General features: G+C 36.4%; 1 protein-coding gene and 1 pseudogene across 2 annotated transcripts in view; one reads left to right on the top strand and one right to left on the bottom strand.

Annotated features, from left to right (window-relative positions):
• ROBO1 (roundabout guidance receptor 1) overlaps window positions 1–21,269 on the bottom strand; it is a 1,112,802-nt gene that overhangs the window by 1,090,652 nt on the left and 881 nt on the right. The gene's annotated exons all lie outside the window — the stretch shown is intronic.
• On the top strand, window positions 1,070–20,951 carry LOC109457251 (tigger transposable element-derived protein 1; annotated as a pseudogene).

Below are 21,269 nucleotides of genomic sequence, written 5' to 3'. Positions count from 1 at the left end.
CACACAGTCATTGATTGTTCACCGCTCTCTCCTGGAATATTCTGAGACTAAATTCTTCAATCACAGTATTGGTTTCTATGAGATAGTAACTCCTAAATAGAATACTGCTTATAAGGTGTTCTTTTTTAAAAAAAAAAAGAAAAAAAAATCTTAAAATTTGTTAATGTACATTATTCTCAGCAACTCTGGAAAAAAAATCTGGTTCTAGCATTTTTTTAAAACAGGCTAAATATGTTAATGCAATTCTTCAGTTTTTATAGCAATTGTCACTGACTGACAGCAGTCTATAAGGAGTGTTGTTCACAGCCAATGGATGTAATATAAAGGCAATCTGTCATAGAGAATTGGGAGCCAGACAGAGGTAGTATCAAAGCCTACCTATGTTTCTTACACATTGTGTTTTTAAGCCTTTGTTTCTTGATATTTCAAGTTGAGTGTAAATTAGGTCAATTCTACAAGCTTGGGGAAAGACTAAATAAGGTAACCACATAAAAACCCTTCCACAAAACAGCAAAGATTTGACAAATTCCAAGTGCTTTCTGCTTTATGAACGTAATACTTAAGTATAGTTAATTAGAGTATCATTACAATTGTAAGGAAATAAATTAGTCCATTAAGGACAAATACAACTACATATGTACAGGCATACTTCTTTTTATTGTGCTTCACTTTATTGCACTTGGCAGATATTGTGGTTTTTTGTTTTGTTTTGTTTTGTTTTGTTTTTACAAATTGAAGGTGTCAACTCTGCATCAAACGAGTCTGTTGGCATTATTTTTTTTCCAACAGCATTTGATCATTTTCTGTCTCAGTATCACATTTTGGTAATTCTCACAATATTTCAAACTTTTTCTTTATTATTGTATTTGTTATAGTGATCTATGATTTTACTATTATAATTGTTTTGAGGTGACACAAACCAAGACCATATAAGACAGCAAAACTAATGGATAATTGTGTTATTCTGACTGCTCTACTGACTGGTCAATCCCCCATCTCTCTCCCTTTCCTCAGGCCTCCTTATTCCCTGAGACACAATATTAAAATCAGGCCAATTAAGAACCCTACAATGGACTCTAAGTGTTCAAGTGAAGGGAAGAGCCTCTCACTTTCGATCAAAAACTAGAAATGATTGTGCTTAGAGAGGAAGCCATGTAGAAAGCCGAGACAGGCCAAAAGCTAAGCCTCTTGAGCCAAATAGTCAGCAAAGTTGTGAATGCAAGGAGAAAAAAAATCTTGAAGGAAATTGAAAGTGCTACTCCAGTGAACACGCACATGATAAAAAAGTGAAACAGCCGTATTGCCGATTTAAAGTTTTAGTGGTCTGGATAGAAAATCAAACCAGCCGCCAACATTCTCTTAAACCAAAGCCTAATCCAGAGCAAGGTCCCAGCGTTCTTCAATTCTATGAAGGCTGAGTGGAGGAAGGAGAGGTGAGAAAAGCGCAGAATAAATGTTTGAAGCTAGCAGAATTTGGGTCATGGTGTTTAAAGAAAGAAGCCATCTCCATAACATAAGAGTGCAATGATGCAGAAAGTGCTAATGTAGAAACGGCAACGAGTTATCCAGAAGACCTAGCTAAGAGAATTAATGAAGGTGGCTACACTAAACAGACTTTCACTGTAGACAAAGCCTTATACTGGAAGAAAATGCCATCTAGGACTTTCATAGCTAGAGAGAAGTCAGTAGTGACTTCAAAGCTTCTAAGGACAGGCTGATTCTCTAATTAGGGGCTAATGCAGCTGGTTTCTTTAAGTTGAAGCCAGTGCTTATTTACTGTTCTGAAATTCCTAGGGCTCTTATGAATTATGCTAAATATACTCTGTCTGTGCTCTATAAATGGAACAACAAAGCCTGGATGACACCACATCTGTATACAACAAAGTTTGCTGAATATTTTAAACCCATGTTGAGACTACTACTCAGAAAAAACAAATTTCTTTCAAAATATTACTGCTCATTGACAATGCACCTGATCATCCAAGAGCTCTGATGGAAATGTATGATATTCATGTTGTTTTCATGTCTGCTACACAACATCCATTCTTCAGCCCATGGATCAAAGAGTAATTTCAATTTTTAAGTCTTATTTAAGAAATATATTTCATAAGGCTATAGCTGCCAGAGGTAGTGATTCCTCTGACGGATCTGGGCATAGTAAGTTGAAAACCTTCTGGAAAGAATTCACCACTCTAGATGCCTTTAAAAACATTTGTGATATACAGAAAGAGGTCAAAATATTAACATTAAAAGGGGTTTGCAAGAGTTTGATTCCAACTCTCATAGATGACTTTGAGGAGTTCAAGATTTCAGTGGAGGAAGTAACTGCAGATGTGATGGAAATAGCCAGAGAACTAGAATTAGAAGTAGAGCCTGAAACGGTAACTAAATTGTTACAATCATATAATAAAATTTTAATGGATGAGGAGTTGCTCTTTATGGATGAGCAAAGAACGTTGTTTCTTGAGATGGAATCTACTTCTGGTGAAGATGCTGTGAAGATTGCTGAAATGACCACACACACACACAAACACACACACACAACAACAACAACAACAAAACACCCCAGAATATTACATAAACTTAGGTGATAAAGCAGCAGCAGAGTTTTAAAGGATTGACTCCAATTTTGAAAGAAGTTCTACTGTTGATAAAATGCTCTCAAGCAGCAGCAAATGCTATATTCAATTAATGTGGCAAATTTCATTGTTGTCTTATTTTAAGAAATTGCCACAACTGCGAGAGCCTTCAGCAACCACCACCCTGATCAGACAGCAGCCATCAACATCGAGGCAAAACCCTAACCAGCAGAAACTTTACAACTTGCTGAAGGTTCAGATGATGGTGAGCATTTTTAAACAATTAAATATTTTTAATTAAATTATGCCCAATATTCTTTAGACATAACACCATTGCACACTTAATAAACTACAGTTAGTATAAACATAAGCATTTTATATGCACTAAAAACCAAAACACTTGTTTGACTTTCTTTATTTTGATATTTGTGGTGGTCTGGAACTTAACCCTCAGTATCTCCCAGGTATGCGTATATATAATTGGCTTACAGTTAAGCCAAGACAGCATATTATCTTTTTTTTTCATCTATATTTTTTCCTCTTAAAAATGTTTCTGATTGTAAATCCATGTTTTCTTCACATACTGATTAGATGTTCTTCATATAGCTATAATTCACATAAAGGTGTAATACTCTAAAGTGCTTCAGGTTTGCTTTTTTGTTTTTTTATGGATGCACTCGCAACAGAATACAAAAGTGAAATACACTTTGGAACTTTATAATGAAGTATAAAATGGGAAGTAAATAATCAAGTCAATCCATATAATTTTCCACTGTTTCTAAAGAAAGTGGGACATTTGGTTGCATTCATCCTTTGTAGAGTTGATCATAAACTAACTTTTCAGAACATTTTTCAGATCTATTCTTTCCATCTATCCAGCCATCCATCCATTCATCCAGAAATGAAATGGTACATAATGTAAATGTGATTAACATATTCTCTTTAATCCTTAAAATTACTGACATTTTGGAGATAAAAGATTATACAAATCTACATTAATTTTTGGAAAGAAAGAAATAGACTGTTATTTAAGATGGCTCACTGAGATAGGAAGATACGAATAACTAAGTTGTGATAAAAGCATTCTATTCATCAATTTCTGGCCACTTTACAGCTTTACTACTTCAAACATAAATTTTTATAATCCATGTTCTAATTTGGAATTCTTCCAACATCTACTTCTAACACATGTTTATAGAAGGCATTTTCAAAACAAACATCATTTCAATCATCAATTTATAATATGCATTTATGCTTATATTAGCTCAATTTCTACATCAATTTTCCTCTTTTAATGTCACTTTTCATTTCTGTGCCTCTAGTTTCTCATATGTAAAGTATTAGTATTAGGAACACATCCAGATTCTCTTCCACCTTTAATGTTTTGGGATTTTAAGCCTAATTTTTTGCTTTATTTTCATGTTTTATAACCACACAAAAAAATCTCAAAAACATGATTGAACCCATAGTAGAGCCCAGCTTTTAAAAGCAAAGACAGCGTAAAGTATTAATTTCAATAAACACACATTTGTTGCAGTGATAGTTTATATTTGCAAAACACTTGGTTGAAGATTATACAGAATTTTAGCATAAATTAGGTAATTTCTAATTCATGTATTACTTCAATATTATTTTCTTTATGCAAAGCAGTAAGTATTTCAGTCCAAAGTTATACTCTTCTAAATGAGAAGGTTGGGCTTAAATTGTTATTTAATTTCTAAGTTACATATTCTATATAATCTTCTTTATACAAAGAGGTTATGTCAGCCCATAAATCATACAGATCTAAGTAAGAAATATAAACTCACTTTCATTCCACAAATCGGGTTTTCTTTTTTAAAAACGCAGTACTTTTCTCTTGCATATGTATTTCTAAATATCAGTGTTTTATTAGGGAGGATGTGAGCTAGAAACACAATGCCCTCAAAGAGTTTTAGAGCATTCAGTCCTTTATTTTCATTTATTTGGAAAATATGTTTATCTGGGCTTATATAGGATATTGGGACTACTAGGAGGGTATGGAAATGGAAATAAAGGGATTCTGTATGTATGTATATGTGCAAATATGCACATACAGATTTAAAAACACTACATTCGTGAGCTTAAAGAAATTAAAACATATCTTTATAGAGAGAACTATATGATTTGCCTACATGTAAACAAATTATACTTCTACGCAAAAGTAAAAACATGTAACCGAAGGAAGAAACTGGGGAAACAAATCTCAGGGAAAAGAAAGTAAAAATTGATGGTACATCTATTATGACAGAAAGACGGGACCAAGTTAGAATCAGAAATCAAAATTCCTCTAAGTGTGATGTTTTTCACAATTACAGATGGGACAGTCTATGTATTTATCATCGTCTTACCATCAAAAAGGCATCCAAGAAAAACTGAGAGTGATAAAACGAAACTGAGTGTCAGATGGGACTAATACTTGAGAAATGTGCAAGACCAATATGAAATATGCTTCAGGAAAACAAAATCTACCATTTAGAGGAAATACATGGCAAATGATGGAACAAAAACTGAAGACAGAGTAAATGAGAAATGATCAGGTAACATCATTGTAAAGATAAATAATAAGAAAAAAGAGGACATAATATGAAAATTCCAGTGTAAGGTAACATATGAATAAGTAAAATTATTGGTAATGTGTTTGGAAAAATTGTCCTCATATTTTCTTTTACTTTATTACTTGGGTTTGTGAATGCTCATAAAATATTTATTGTTCAATAACGATGAAAACTACAGTAAGTCCTCAATTAATGTTGTTGATAGGTTCTACAATAATAAATAAAAGGATGTATTACAAAGCTAATTTTACAATAGGCTATTTGATATAAACAAGACCCAAGTTCCCACAGAATTTTATCAACATTATGACAAACCAACTTTGAATGAAATGATGTTATTTGGGGACCTGCTATACACCATTTCGAGCATATTAGTACTTTCAATTTTGAAAAGAAAATACATCTATAAATTATTTCAAATAAACAAAAGGTGGTAAAATTTTAAATAGTCTTCAGATTATGTTAAAAGGAATTCAAGTATCAATTAGCTGTCTGACAGTGAGTCATGCGTTTAGCGAAATTCTATTTTGAGTAATCAGATTCAGAGCTTCTGAAGCAGTAGTGAACAAAAGGGAAACTTGCGATATATTGTTACAAATATTTTTTAAATAACTCGCAATTATATCCTTAAAAACACAATTTTATTACCTCATAGCAGATGAAAGAGATTGATTATAGAATTATCAGTATGGATCTGCATGTATGTTTAAATTATCTTGTTTAAATATAATTGGTTTTATTTCAAAATTTTAGTTTGAAATAATAGATATGTTACCAAATGGCAAAGCCCTACATTTCTTTCCAGGTCTTTTCTCTTTTCTTAAATTATCTGCATTATGGTGGTGGGGCTACTGTAACATTGCAGTATTAGGAAACTGCACCATGTCAAAAATTATATGACTACAATAACTCATTTTGCAATATAGGTAATTGTTTTAGTGCTCACCAGAGAGGGAAAATTGGAAAGACATTTCTGAGATGCAATTAAAAAGGGAAAGAGAGATTTCCAAATGCAAGGAGTGAGGGAAGTCTCAAATTGAGAAGCTGTTTCATATGCTTCACTTTGAAGACCTGGGGCAGTGGGAGGTAGGAAGGACTGAATATTGATGATCTAGAAGACAGCTATTTGAGTCATGATCAAACGATGAAGAGTTCATTTTGGAATATGAGCAATCCCATGGTGGGTGGGAGGGAGGACAGATAAATGAAGAGATAAACCCTGGACAATGAAAGTTTAAAGCTGAGGAAGGAGATCTGTGCTGGAGAAATACACATATACTTTATTATCATGAAAATATTTACTATAGAGCAGTGGTTCTCATCTTTGCAGCCCATTATAATCACTTAAACTAAAATTTGAAAAACAATCAAGTCCCGTTTCACATCCCTGTGATTCTGACAAGTGATTTGGGGCACTGGTTGGACACAGGGATTAAAAAAACAAAACAACAATAAAAACAACAAACAAACAACCAAACAAACAAAAAAACACAACACCTCTCCATGTGATTCCAATATGCAGCCAAATTAAGAACTTCTGCCCACAAGGAAAATATTTGCATGAGGTCTTTTAATGTTAAGTGCCTGGACTCTGAAGTCAAACTGAACAGTATTTAAATTGAAACTCTGCCCATTAGCCATGAAACCTTGCACATGAAAGCCACAGATTCCTTATCGGCAAGACAGTGGTGATATTGTCTACGCACTGATTTGAAGGATTATGTGCAACAGCAACAAAAAAGTGTGAAGGTGCTTCTCACAACGCTGAGTAAATATCGATAAATATTTTCTATAAGTATCATTATCAACTATTATTATTGGCACATCATTTTTTTCTCCATTAGATGAAGGTTGAAGTCATAGAAGACAAGATCGCAGAGGAAAAATACAAAAAAAAAAAAAAAAGAAAAAAAAAAGAGATAGATAGAGAGAGAGAAAGAGAGAGAGAAGCTCTATGAGCAGAATCTGGGAAATAACCAACATGTAAGAGACTGGTAGAGGAGGAGGAGGAAGCAAAGGAGAAAGGAGAGTGTGGAGAACGGTGTCTTGGAATTTATTAGATAAATTTCAAATGTCACAAAAAATTTGAAGTAGGATGAAGTCTGAATCTTGGCCATTGATTTGGCAAATTTTAATTCTGTGGAATCTAAATTTGATCAGATTGGGGCTGTACCAATCTATCACTGGTTGAAGAATGAAGAATTAGACAGCCAAGGGAAGGCAAGTGAAGGATGCTATTTCAAGAAGTTTAATGTTTACAAATAATAAGGGGGGCAGAGGATTCAAGAGGGTATCTTGAGGGGAAAGAAAAATTATGGGAACTTTGAAGGACTTTTTTCTAGAGGGGAGATAATTGAAAAAATAAATAAAGGAGCCAGTTCATGAAAAGCTAGAAGACATACAGAGGAACATTGAGGAGGTATGGCCCCAATGGGAAGGGTTGTCTCAGAAGAGAAGAAACAGTGACTTTTCTGAGATGGGAGTGTGTGAACAAGTGTTACATATAATGGTACAAGGGAAAGGGAAGCCGAGAGGGAGCCCCACTGATGCTGTGAGGCTGGAGCCATTCCATGTTATAACCTGAATTGACTGAGGGTGGAAATCATTTGCATTCACTTTGATGCGTGCACTGTATAGCATCCTGCCTTACACTTTGGTATTTAACCCATGACTGAAGTAAACTGTGACTTGTTTGAGTCAGAGACCCTGCTCATTCTGGGCGAGTAAGTAATGGAAGACAAGAATGTCCAAGTAAGTCCAGGAACAGTTATAGGAACCAGTGGGAAGACGCTGTGAACTCAAGAGCATCTCAGTTGCACGTAGCCTCATGTCTTCTTTATGTTCTCTCTTTTACGTTTTCCCGCCTCTCGGCAACAGTGAAGGACTTAATAGAGAAACGATGAAACTGAAAGAAGGAAAGATGAAATAAAGTGCCTGGTGGGGATCTCACATACAGCATGGCGCTTACAGATAATAATATGGTGTTACATGCGTGAGACTTGCTAAGAGAGTAAACCTTAGCCGTTCTCACCACAAAAAAGAAATGGTTATTATGTGACGTGATGAAGGTGTTAACTAATGATACAGTGGTAATTGTTCTGTAGTATATAAAAGTTTTGCATCAACATTTTGTGCACCTTAAACTTACATATTGTGATACGCCAATCATATCTCAAAAAAATGATAACTCAATAACTTGATAAATAAATAAAGTGCCTGGACTGCAGAGGATAGGCAAACCTTTACAGCTTTCTGACGAAAACATTTGTTTGCTACTTGAGCAGTTGCAACTAAAGCAAAATAAAGTATATATTCACTAACATATAAACTATAACCATAATTCTAGAAAAAAGTACAAACAAGCAAATTCTTTCTTAATATTTTACCTGCCCAAGTCCTCATTCCCTCATATCATACCATTGTAATAAGTTTTTTTATAATACCCCAAAATTATCTCAAAATACTCAGAATGAAAGTGATTAATTAACTTGTCTATTTGGAATATTATTCTAATAAACTAATAAAATTAGCATATCCTTTCCATGCTCTGAGCTTATGAAGCTGAGTTTAATTCAGTGGAAAAACACTTGCAACCAACATCATCAGGCAAAGGAACGTGACCAAGAAACCCCAATGTATTACCCTCCTGGACAAAACAATTCACAGCTCATGCCCTTTGCATGGCACATGAATAGCCTTATCTTTGTGTAATGTACAAAGGGTCAGTACATTTCAAGGCACTTTTTAAGTATGATAGCTCACCATCCATGAAGAATTAATTATCCATAAGATGCCAAGTCCTACCTACCAAGAAAATTTAATGGTACTAGTATAAGAGGATTGATTGAAGCAATATTATCAGATGGTGAATCATTATACTAAGAAAAGAAAACGTGAAAGGGCAGGGTGGAACTATTGCTTCTTTATTTGCAGCACCGAGAGCAATGAGTGTCCTAACCGTCACCACAAGATGCTTCCTGTACACGTCCTGTCTCCCAAGGAGTCAGCAAAGGAGCAGGTGCAATCCACCGTATCTGCATACATTTGTGTCACTGGAGTAATCCCATTTGATCATATTAGTCTTTGATCTGGCAGTTTGCAAGTGCAGGTGGCTAAGGCATTACATCGTTGGCCACTTTGCATCAGCCCCAACACCCAGTCCGTTTTCTATTCCTTACAATTAATGCTTTTTTGTCATAACTCTAGTCAAGAAAAGGAACAATTTTAGGAAAGAACAAACTCATGGTGTACCTACACTTACCTATTCATGTTGTTGTCGCCTCTTTATATGACTTCAAGTCTGAATTATTCAGCACACTTTCTTTCATACTCAGATTCTGGACTACTCTTCTAACTCCTTTCCATTTCTCTCACTTCTCCCCTATGCACAGTGTCTCTCTAAATACAAGACACACCTTACTGTCCCTCAATACACCACTTTGTCTTTTTATCTCCTTAAAATAGCCTTCTCTATCTAATGAGGTCATAATCATCCTTCAAGATATAACTTAATTGTTACCTCCTTTTTGAAGCATTTTCTAATGTTTCCCTAAAAAGCACATCTCTCTTTCATTTGTATTTCAGTGTGACTATAATACACTTTAGTATAAGCAATATTTATGTGTCGCTTTATTGACCATACATGCATTAACTAGGACAAAGAGGATGAACTGCCTAATAAATCTGTACTGTCTAATAGTCTAACCATTAGCTGCATGTGTCTACTGAACACTTACAATGTAGCTAGGGTGACAGAGGCACGGAATGGTTAATTACATTTATGTTTAACTATGTTAACTTTCAATTTAAATAGTCACATTTGACATAGTCAATAGGCACTTGAGGTTAGTAGCTAACATATTGAATATTGCAGATATTTAATATATCCATATCACCAAAACTTCTGTTGGACAGTTTGGGAAAGAATAAACTCACTGTAAAATTTGGAACGCATGAGTGAATGAATGAATGAAGGAAGGAAAGAATTATACAGGAGATGCTAATAATATTTGATTTTCAATAAAAAGCTTCTACTGAGTTGGATTATACTCATAATCATATTGGTAAGGATAATTTTACAATTTTACAAATTTTAGCTTTTCCTAGAAAGAAGCAATCTCAGTATGACCCAGGAGATAATGACAATATGAAGCAGCAAAGAAGCCAAAAGGAGGGTTAAACTTTATTTTTGGTAAATTCCATATATATATATATATATATATATATATATATATATATATATATATACACACACACATATATATATACATATATAGTTTTGGATATACATATATAGTTTTGGATATATATATGTATATATGTATGTTTTGGATATATATGTACATGTGTATATATATATATACATGTATGTATACATATATATACATATATATGTGTGTGTATATATATATATATATATATATATATATATATATATATATCCAAAACTAGTTTGCCTGAGCTGGCAGCAAAGCAAATATCATCTTTTAAGACATAGGCATATAAGAAATAAGATTGAACCAGCAGGAACAATTCCATACCTTAAGATTTGGATTCCTTCACATGAGAAGGTAAATTCACTCCCTCCTGTTCAAATTTAATTTTATATCAATATTAATACCCATTAATGATGGCTATTACAAAAAAGAAAAAAAGAAAAAAGTGTGTCAGCAGGGATGTGAACAAGTTGGAACTGTTTTTGATGGTGGGAATGTAAAATGGTACGGTCCCTATGGAAAACAATATGTGGTTCCTCAAAAAACTAAACAGAATTCCATGCGATTCAGCAATTGAACTTCTAGGTTTATACCCAAAATAACTGAAAGCAGAGATTAGAATAGATATTTTTATTCCACGTTTACAGCAGCAATTTTCACAATCGCCAAAAGGTAGAAACAACGCAAATTTCCACTGACAAATAAATGGATAAAAACATGTGTTATATATCTACAATTGAATATTATTCAGCCCTAAAAAGGAATGAAATTCTGATATATGCTACAACATGGATAAACATTGAAAACATTATTTTAAGTGATATCAGTCAAACAAAGACAGATAAATACTGTATGATTCTACTTATTTGAGTTTGTTCAGTTCCTAAAATAGTTAATTTTCTTGACTAGAGTTATGACAAAAAGCATTAATTGTAAGGAATAGAAATTAACGGACTGGGTATAATTTGTATTTGGTGTAGAGGTTTTTTTTTTTTAAACTTACCTTTTATCAAGGAAGCTTATAAATATAATATTCCCTCATTAACTAAACCAGGGCATTCGTAAACACCTTTAAATTAATACCTAATATTTAAAAAACCCAAGACTTGCTTTAGCACAAACCATGGCTGTTTAGTATTTTGTTGTTCATTATAGAATAAAAAGCAAAGTTTTACAGAAACTCTCTATGACTGCACATGAGTGAGTGAGGCTGCTTTACAATCCACCTAGTTACTCATCCCAAGGTAAGTTTAATATAATATTTACAGGGTTCTGCACAATTTCTTCACTAAACTTCTCTTTGTGATTGGATTAATATCTTAAAGTGCTTATTTAAGAGTTATACTCTGATCAGAAGTAATTGGTGGTTATACTAAAATGTTGTTCTGCCTGAGGGTGATAATTCACCTGGGAAATGGTCAGTCATGCTTCACTCCTAGAGTGAGTCATGATACTTCTTTTGATCTATTAAAGTTCATTTCTAAGGTTGACCCTTGCTAAAATCCTATAAAACAAGAAATTGTACTTTTGGGATATTCACTAATATTCTCTATGAAGAACTAAAACTAAAGTAAATGATGCTAGGCATTGCTAAGGACTCACTACATTTGAACAATTCACATACCATTTAACAAGATTTTACAGTTTGTCATAAAAAGCACTGGTCTTTAATTCAGTTGAATATAAGCTTTATTGGTTGCAATCTTAATTGATGCTTTTCACTCTGGTTCATTAACATTGTGATGGTTTGATGAAATGATGGTCCACATTCCAACCTGGCACACAACAACCAGAAAAACATGCCTCAAATGAGGAGAGATGCCAAGTTATATCATAAGCAAAAAAACAAAAAATAAACAAACAAACAAAATCCACCCACATACGGAACATTTATATGTGACAGTCACATTTCTGAGCACATGAAAACTAAAATCAATCCCAGACAGATCAAATATATAAGAATATTTTATGACTTCACCATAGGGAATAGTTTCTAAAACAAGGTAAAAAAAAAAGGACAAGCCATAATGAAAAAATTATATTACTTTTAATGAAACACAATATAAATTTTATTACAGTAAAAGACACTGATAACAGAAAAGGAAAAAGAAAAGATACAACTTGTGGAAAAATATTGACAATATATATACTAAGAATGAATTAGAATATAGAATATATAAAGGACTTCTATAAATCTATAACAAAAATATAAACATCTTAGTAGAAAAGTAGGTAAAATATATGTCTAAGCAATTCACAGTAGAGGAAACCTGAATTCTCAATGAACAGATGCTCATTGCACATATAATCAGAAAAGAGAACCTAAAACCATTCAAATGGTAAAATAACGTGACAATATTAAATGTTGATATGGTTGGATAGAATGGTAGCTCTCACTAATGTGCTTGGAAACTATAAATGCTATAAACACCGTGTTTGGGCAATATCTGAAAAAAGCAAAAAAAAGTAAATTCTACGTAATCAATCAATTTCACTCCTAGACGTATATCTAAAACAGGATTGAATATGTGCAGTGATGTATATAAAAAAAAAAAAAAAAGATGATTGCTACATGTTTAATATAAGGAAAAATTGGAAATGCCTATTTATGAGAGGAAAAAATAAATTGTAGTAGATTTATATAATCGAATACTATATAGCAATGAAAAGGAACAAAGTAAATCTTTCTGCATCAACTTGAATAAATCACAAAAAACAATATTCCCAAGGATGCACATGGTATGTTACAATTTATAAAAATAGTATAGTCATTTAATACAGTACTACATATGATTGAGGGGTGTATGTGTACATGGTAAAATCAAGAGGAAATTCACCGGAAAAATAACTGCAAATTTATAATACTGGTTACCTCTTGGAGGTAGATGCAATCTGGAAGAGTATAATAAGGGCTTCAATTTTGCTTCATAGGCATATGTTCTTACTTAATCTGGGTGGTAATTTACAGACATTTATTTCACTATGTTTTCTGTCTGCCAAACAAACATCATAATATTAAAAAGTCAGAGTCATTAAGAGATTCAAGAACAGCAGCACCTCAACTCTAAACGCCATTTTCTATGTGATAATTGAAATTCTGCTCTTGACAAATGTGGCTTTCTGATGTGGATCTCTCTTGCCTCAGTAGAAATGAATCGTGATTTAACTCACTATACTCTGAAATGAAAGTTTTATTTGAAGCAGAGTAATCCAGGAAGACAGGCTCATAGTTTTAAGTAAGATCAAAGAAGCTATACTAATTGTTCTTCCCCTAAACTGCCAAATTAAGCTCCATGTTGGCCTGGCTCAGTTTGGGAGAAACTGTTGTCATAGACTCCAAAAACTTGATTACACTGGGAATTCTTGGTAAAATGCGGATTCCAAATTCCCACCTCCCCATATTTTAATGTATTTAACTGGTGGAGGTAGGGTCCAGGGAGAGGAATTTTAAGTGTTATTTATTTATTTATTTATTTATTTATTTATTTATTTATTTGATTCAGAAGTTTCCATGTTCGATGGCCAAAGTTTGAGAAATACTGCTTCAAGGAATTCACAGTATCATGATAGAAATAAATAAAGTCAAAGGAATTTCAGAGATTTTATTAAGAAAGGATAAGAAAGAGACATATTTAAATATATTTGCTTAACATAAAGGCCTTCACAGAAGAGGTAACACCTGTTTGTGCTTTCAAAGATCAGTGAAGGATGAACAGGAAACACAAGTGGCAGAGGAGATAAACGCTGTGCATGCTTCCTTCCATGAACACATTAAAATTACAACTAAGTTATAGAACATGCAACCTAAAGAACCATTTGAAGTCTAACTGAACAGAAGTTCTGTAACTAAGGATATGAAGAAGAAGCCACGTCAAGACTGGTAGGAGGGGCAGAGATGCAGAATGGGCTGGTTCCACTTCTCCTTGTGGAAGATGAAAATTGGGATATCTCTGCTGTGGAGTTTTCCCCCCACTCGCAGAGGAGTGAAGGACCCCAGCCCCACTCCAGGCCTGGAGTACCAGTGCTGGGAAGAGGAGTACCCTACAACATCTGGCTGTGAAAAGCAGTGGGGATTCTGACCATTTTGAGGAGACCAGGAGGCTGTGGGAAACCCATACATCCTCTTAAAGGGTCTGCATACAGACTTGCTCACTCACGGGTACTCACCTTGTTCTCCAGCGTAGGGACAGTGACTAATGTGGGGGGCATCAGAGGCATATGGGAGCAGACTGAGGTGTGTGGCTTCGAATCAAGGGCTGGAGAACAGCTGCCATTTTCCCTGTGAGGCGGTCCTCCTCCCATGCAGCTGGCAGGGGGGTACCATCTTTAATGTGTTGAGTCCGCCTCCTATGCATATGGCCAAATCTTAATCTGATTGGCCTGGTGAGCCTCGCAACTCTGCCCTGTTGACTCACTAAGACCAACCCCACCCAACTCTCCCAATGTCAGAGGCACTTTTTCTGAGAACAGCCAGCCCTGCATGCATTGTTCTCTTCTTTTGAAAACTATTGAATTCTGACAGACACCAGGTGGGTGGCAACTGGCCTCGGTGTGCTCTGAGACTTTTCCTGAGTAGCTCTAGGCTCAGTACCGGCACCAAAACAGAGTCTACATTAACCTGGTGACCACAACACTTCCTACTGTAGACGCTGCCTCACCCAACTAGAGTACCACACAAGGTTCTGTCAGTGGCTGAACCTTAAGGGAACGGCAGGTGGTAGCAGGCCTCGAGGTGTCCTGGTATTTTGCAGAGTTACTCCAGGCTGGGTACTGGGTGGCGGGTGTCCTCAGTTTGCAGCGTGGCTTCTCCCATGAGCCTCCAGGTTTAGCACAGGCAGCGACCAACCATGGATGACTTTATAGCTCCTACCAGGTAATCTCTGGCTCGTCAAACGAACAAAAAAAAAAAACGAACAAAAAACACAGGGAGGCAGCCAAAATGAGGAAACAAAGAAATATGCCCCAAATAAAAGAACAGGAGAAAACTCCAGAAAAAGAACTAAATGAAATGGAGGCAAGAGGGACTTCTTTAAGATGGGGAAAAAAAGTTCAAAATTATTAATAATAAAATGGAAATAGCTACATATCTATCAATAATTACTTTCAATGTAAATGGATTAAACACTCAAAAGACATAGGAGGGCTGAATGGGTAAGAAAATGAGACCCTTGCATATGCTACCTACAAGAGACTCACTTTGGATTGAAAGACACGCACAGTTGGAAAGTCAAGGAATGAAAAAAGTTATTTCATGAAAATGGAAATGAAAAAACAAAATAAATCATAAAAATCTAGGGTAGCAGATACTTATACCAGGCAAAATAGACTTTAAAGCAAAGGCTATGAGAAGAGACAAAGAAGGATCCAGTAATCCCACTACTGGGCATGTATCCGAAGAAACCCAAAATGCTACTTTGAGGGGACATGTGCATCCATATGTTAATTGCAGCAATGTTTACAATAACCAAGATGTGGAGGCAGCCTGGGTGCCTGTCAATGGATGAAGGGATAAAGAGTAGGTGGTACATATATACAATGGAATATTACTCAGCCATAGAAGAGAATGGGTTCTTGCTACCTGCGGTGGCATGGATGGACCTGAAGGGTATTGTGCTGAGTGGACTATGTCAGAGAAAGATAGATACAATATGATGTCACTTACATGTGGAATCTAAAGAGCAAAATAAACAAACAAACAAATCAGAAACAAACTCATAGATACAGAGAACATTTTGATGGTTGCCAGATGGGAAGGGGGTTGGGGGTGTGGGTGAAAAAAAATGGGAAGAGACTAAAAAGTACAAATTGGTTGTTACAAAGTAGTTATGGGGATGTAGGGTAAGCATAAGGGTTATAGTCAATAATATTGTAATAACTATGTATGGTGTCAGATGGGTACTAAATTTGTTGGGGTCATAAATGGAGGGGTTGGGGGTAAGATGAAAAAGATGATGGATTAAGAAGTACAAATTTGTAGTTATAAAATAGTCATGGGGATGTAAAGTGTAAGGAATATACTCAATAATATAGTAATAACTATGTATAGTGCCAGGTGGGTACTAGACTAGTCAGGTGATCATTTCTTAAATGATATAAATGTCTAACCACAATGCTGTACACCTGAAATTAATATAAAATAATATTGACTGTTAACTGTAATTGAAAAATAAAACAAAGGAGGGAAAGGTGAATTTCTAGGTATAAAACAAGTAAGTCATGGGGATGTAATGCACAGCAAGGGAATATAATAAATAATATTGATATCAATATGATATCAGATGGTTGTTGGACTTATCATGATGATCACTTCTTTAGATATATAAACGCTGAATAACTATGTTGTACCCCTGAAACTCATATAATATTGTATGCTAGGTATATTTTAATAAAAATCTTAAAAATAAAAAATCAACCAAATATCAAAAAAGTGAGAAACATTCTAGATAGAAGTTCTAACATAAACAAAGCAAAGAGAAATGAAATATTGAATATTGGAGAAAATGCAAGTAAATTTTTATGGCAATTAATAAAGCTGAAGAATGAAGAGAGGAACTCTGGGTCCAAATGACAGAGCACCTTGAATGACGTGATAAGGAATTTGGACTTCATTATTTATGCTCCAGAAAGAAAACTCTGGCAGACACGATGTATGTGAATTCAAAGGGGGCAAGAATGTAGGGAATAGCTTAAACGGATGATCCCAAGAAGTAAAAGTAGGAATTGGAGGACTGTCTGTTGTGAGAAAAAGAAGCTAAGCTCAAGAAAACCAAAATTCACAGGGCATGTTTTATTATTATTATTATTATTATTATTATTATTATTTCTTGAATATAGTGGATGAGGCAGAGAAAGATGTCAAAGGTGAATTTGTCTGAATGCATGATGGTTAATTATGACTTGGAAATCCTACTAGAAGAGCAGGAAGAATGATGCATGTGGCTTTGAACAATTTTCTTTACTATATTTTCCTTTAAAATATTTAAAGGAATACATCTCTAGGTGGAGATGTCAATAGACCTTTGGAAATAGACATGTGGCAATGCATGGACTAGAGACACAACATTTGGATTTCATTATTGAAATTCTAGAAATGCATCATAGCATCTGGGGTGATTGAAGAGACTGAGAAGACAATAAGGATTAAATGCAGAAATATAGTGAACAAGTAGGAAATTTTATTTGACAGATAATTTGTGTAAAATGATATAATATAGAGTGAATCCTCAAGCGATGCTAGCTTACTCCTCTTAACCTCCAAATAAAGACCAAATTAAATGACAGAAGTTATAATTGATTGGAAATTCAGAGATGTATAAGAACTATGAGGGTTGGAATACGCAGAGAAAATTCCTGATGGAGGAAGTAGATGAACCACCATAGAAAAATGAGTAGGGTTTGGCTAATTAAAAAGGAGAAACTTTCAGATCAGAGAAGCCATATGAATAGAAATGTGAAGGTGAAGGTAAACAGTTTCTTTATGAGAATGACATGATGGATTCTTCCCCAACTCTTTGGCAAAATTTGTGCAAATTTCCCTGGGGTTGGTGGTTAGAGGTGGGACTATTCTTACTAAGACACTTACTCATTGTCTGATATCCTTGGAGAGTCATTGTTTATAGAAGATTGGTCTGGGGAAACACAAAGAATGGTTTGGATGTGAAAAGGATATTAATGAGATTGGAATATTATGAATGTTGAAACTAAATTCAAAAAATAATAAAACTGTTTATTATTTTTAGGGAAACACAGGTCCATGGAATCCTGGGACAGCAGGTATGCTGTGGTGAGCAAGTACTTATTTATACTCGTGGATCTGCCCCGGATTTGGTGAATAGCTTTGCATATTTTGCTTCACCTCTCTGAGCTTCAGTCTCTTCATATGTTAAATAAATCTAATAAAGCCTTGCTTCAAAAGCGTGATGTGAGGATTGAGTGAAATATCTATTGCAGGTAGGGCGCCTAACACTGAGTCTACAGCTTCCTCCTAGATGGCCTTGGATAAGTGTGTTACTCTTCTAGGACCTCCATTTCCTATGGGATTGAAAGAATTGGCTGGCCCATATACTACTAATATGTTATTGGTATAAACGTTGAACTCATAAGCACTAATATTGCTCACTCACTTCAACAGCAAGTGTAGAGAGATAAATGATTATGTGACCGTGTCATTGTACTAGCCTACTGTATGCCATCATGTTTTTGTTTCTGAACTCACAGATCTCAGAGAGAGAGAAATCAGTTGAGTTTTCTGGGCGATAAGGAGGTGCTTGTTCTCTAGTGAATTGGAGGGAAACTCATCTTAAGTTACATTTCAAATGGTGCATTACACCTGCTCATTCATCAAGCTGCCAAGGGCTTTCTTTGCTGCCTTGCTTTTTTTCTTTTAAAATTCACATCTCTGCAGTGTCTTGAGTTGATCAGTTTTTAATGAAAGTAGCATATTAAATCTTGCTGAAATAAAAATAGCTCCTAATGTATCAAGTATAGATTGATGTCAAAAGGGAGACTTCACAGCTGAGTACAACACTGGTTTCCAAATGCTTGCAGGCAAGTGGATAGGTTCCCTTTCATCTCTGACCAATGTTATTTTATATTGAAATTGATTCTACTAATATCATTAAAATAAAAGACAATTATACCGACCAATATAACTCTGTGGGGGAGATGTTAGGATATTTTTCTTTATTTTTGTGCAGCATAGGGTAAGAGAAAGCCAGCTTTAAGCCTATGAGACTCCCTAGGCAGTTGTTGAGTATCTGCCCTCCTCCCACACTGTGCACAGTGCTATGTCACTGGAAATCACTAACCTTTCACAGGATACAGCCTGGAAGATGTAACACTGGTTCAAGGACAGGGTAAGAGAAGAGAAGTAAAAGGAAGTAAGTGGGAAAATATAGCAGAGATGTGATTAACAGCTGTTTGCTAGAGCAAGCTTCCACCAGGGATCTGCAGCTGTGTCATTGTGCTTCAGTTCTGCAGATCACACAGGGCTAAATTGGAAGACGCACGGAGCAGAAAGATAAGTGGAGAAAGGTTAAAGGAAGTCCCAAATCCACGGCAACGATATGAGGTGAATGCCTTCAGCTCCTTACTTACTCCTCAGCTTTGCCCTCCCCTCCTGGGGGAGAAAGATAGAGTCCTGGAAAACAAAGTCCTCTTACCAATTGGATATTTATTTGTTCTACGCTGCTGCTGTTGATATTTTAGTGTATTTTTCCCCTTTGGAGGAGGAAAAGGAGGAGTTTGATGAACACCCACCCACCCTTTAATTGTCCCCTTTAATAAAATCAACATGCTGCACACCTTCCGTAATGCTTCCAAAAGAGCTGTGCCTCCTCAAGAAACAGAAAAGGTGCGCTTAGGATGGCAAACTGAATCTCTCTAAATAATAGGTCTGAGGAGCACCCAAGTTTGGACCTGAAAGCCTAGCTTCTAGTTGGCCTCCTAACAGATGAGTGGATTCTCAAAGTATTTTGTTTAATATTACATCCTAGTTCCCAAACCACCACAATGGAAAGTGGGGAAAGATCACAATGATACCGTCTTCCCTCTGTGCTCAGAAGACTGTTTCCTCTGAAAGGTCTCCTGGAAGCAGCCAGCATCCCCAAGTGGACCTGCACCAACGCCCCTTCCTCAGCGAGGGATGACAATCCACCTCCAAATTAAACAATCTCCCACCAATACTTGGAAATACATAAACCATTTCTTAACATGTCATTGTAACAAACACACAGCCTGATAAAAATCACTTAAAAGAAACAGGACAGATGACCCAGAGGAGTTTGCAAGGTCAGGGCACTCCCCGGTGAGAGCGTGAAAGGGTGGGAGGTGTTGAGGTCAGGGTTAAATGACACTGTGAAATGAAGCCCCCTGTCCTGCCTTCTCCTTCCTTCATCTATAGAAGGCGTCTCCAGTGCTCGCCTGCGTCTGGAAGCCTACCCCGCGGTGCCGCAGAGAGGGCAGGAAGCGCATTTCAAAGCCGCAGCTAAAGCAGCCTACTTAAAAGAGCCTAGCAAACCCTGGCCTACGACCAGAATTGGCCCACATCACTTGCTACCTTGCTCCTCTTGCAGTCTTACCAGCATTTCCCTTCTTTCCTCTTCGTCCCTTTTTCCCTTTGGGGTGCAGGTCCTCTAGGACGCTTGGGGAACACCCTAGGGATTTTCAGGTAACGGTAGCAGCTGGAATGGGATGTCTCGGGATCCTGCCTGCCTATCTCACCTGTCTCCCTAGAAGGATAACCCGGGACCTCTGCAGCCAGGTGTGCCGGTCCTCCACGAGGCTCTCCCTCATCTCCTGGCGCGGGGACGCGGAGCTCAAGCGGACTCCGCAGCGCTGCAGCCCGGGGACGAGCGGCAGTCGGGGATGAGACAGTGAGATTGCCATGCCAAGCTCCCGGCTCTGCCCGCCCGCACGGCTCTACCTCTCCCCATTGTGTCCGCAGCGCTGCGGAGCTGAGCCGTGCTCGCCGCCTCGCCCTCCCTAACCCGGTAGCTCCAGGAGGGAAGAGCGGGGAGATAAGAGGGGGCAGGAGAAAAAGGGAGAAGAGACCTCAAAAGGGCACAGCGCTTCATCAATAACGCAGAGGCGCCTGGACCTCCCTGCATTACCTTTCCCAGCTGAACGCCACCAACTGGAGCGCTTCCTGGCACGTCCCACGCGTGTTTTGTGTGTGTGTGTGTGTGTGTGTGTGTGAATGATGGGACGCACCTTGTTCATTCATCTATCGTCTCTCTCCCTCCTTCTCTTCCTCATATAAAGTCCCCCTTGTCTCCACATCACCACTACACCTTCTCCCCCTCAGCACTACATTTCCAAGCAAAAAAGCTTCACGTTGGAGCGCAGGTCTTGAAAAACCTCACTGCCTGCATATCACTAAGAGTTTACCAAAATTCATC

Source organism: Rhinolophus sinicus, linkage group LG01 (assembly GCF_036562045.2).
Source record: "Rhinolophus sinicus isolate RSC01 linkage group LG01, ASM3656204v1, whole genome shotgun sequence".
NCBI classification, from domain to species: Eukaryota; Metazoa; Chordata; class Mammalia; order Chiroptera; family Rhinolophidae; genus Rhinolophus; species Rhinolophus sinicus.
Note: the sequence above shows the minus strand (reverse complement) of the source record. Positions and strands in the feature narration are given on the sequence as shown.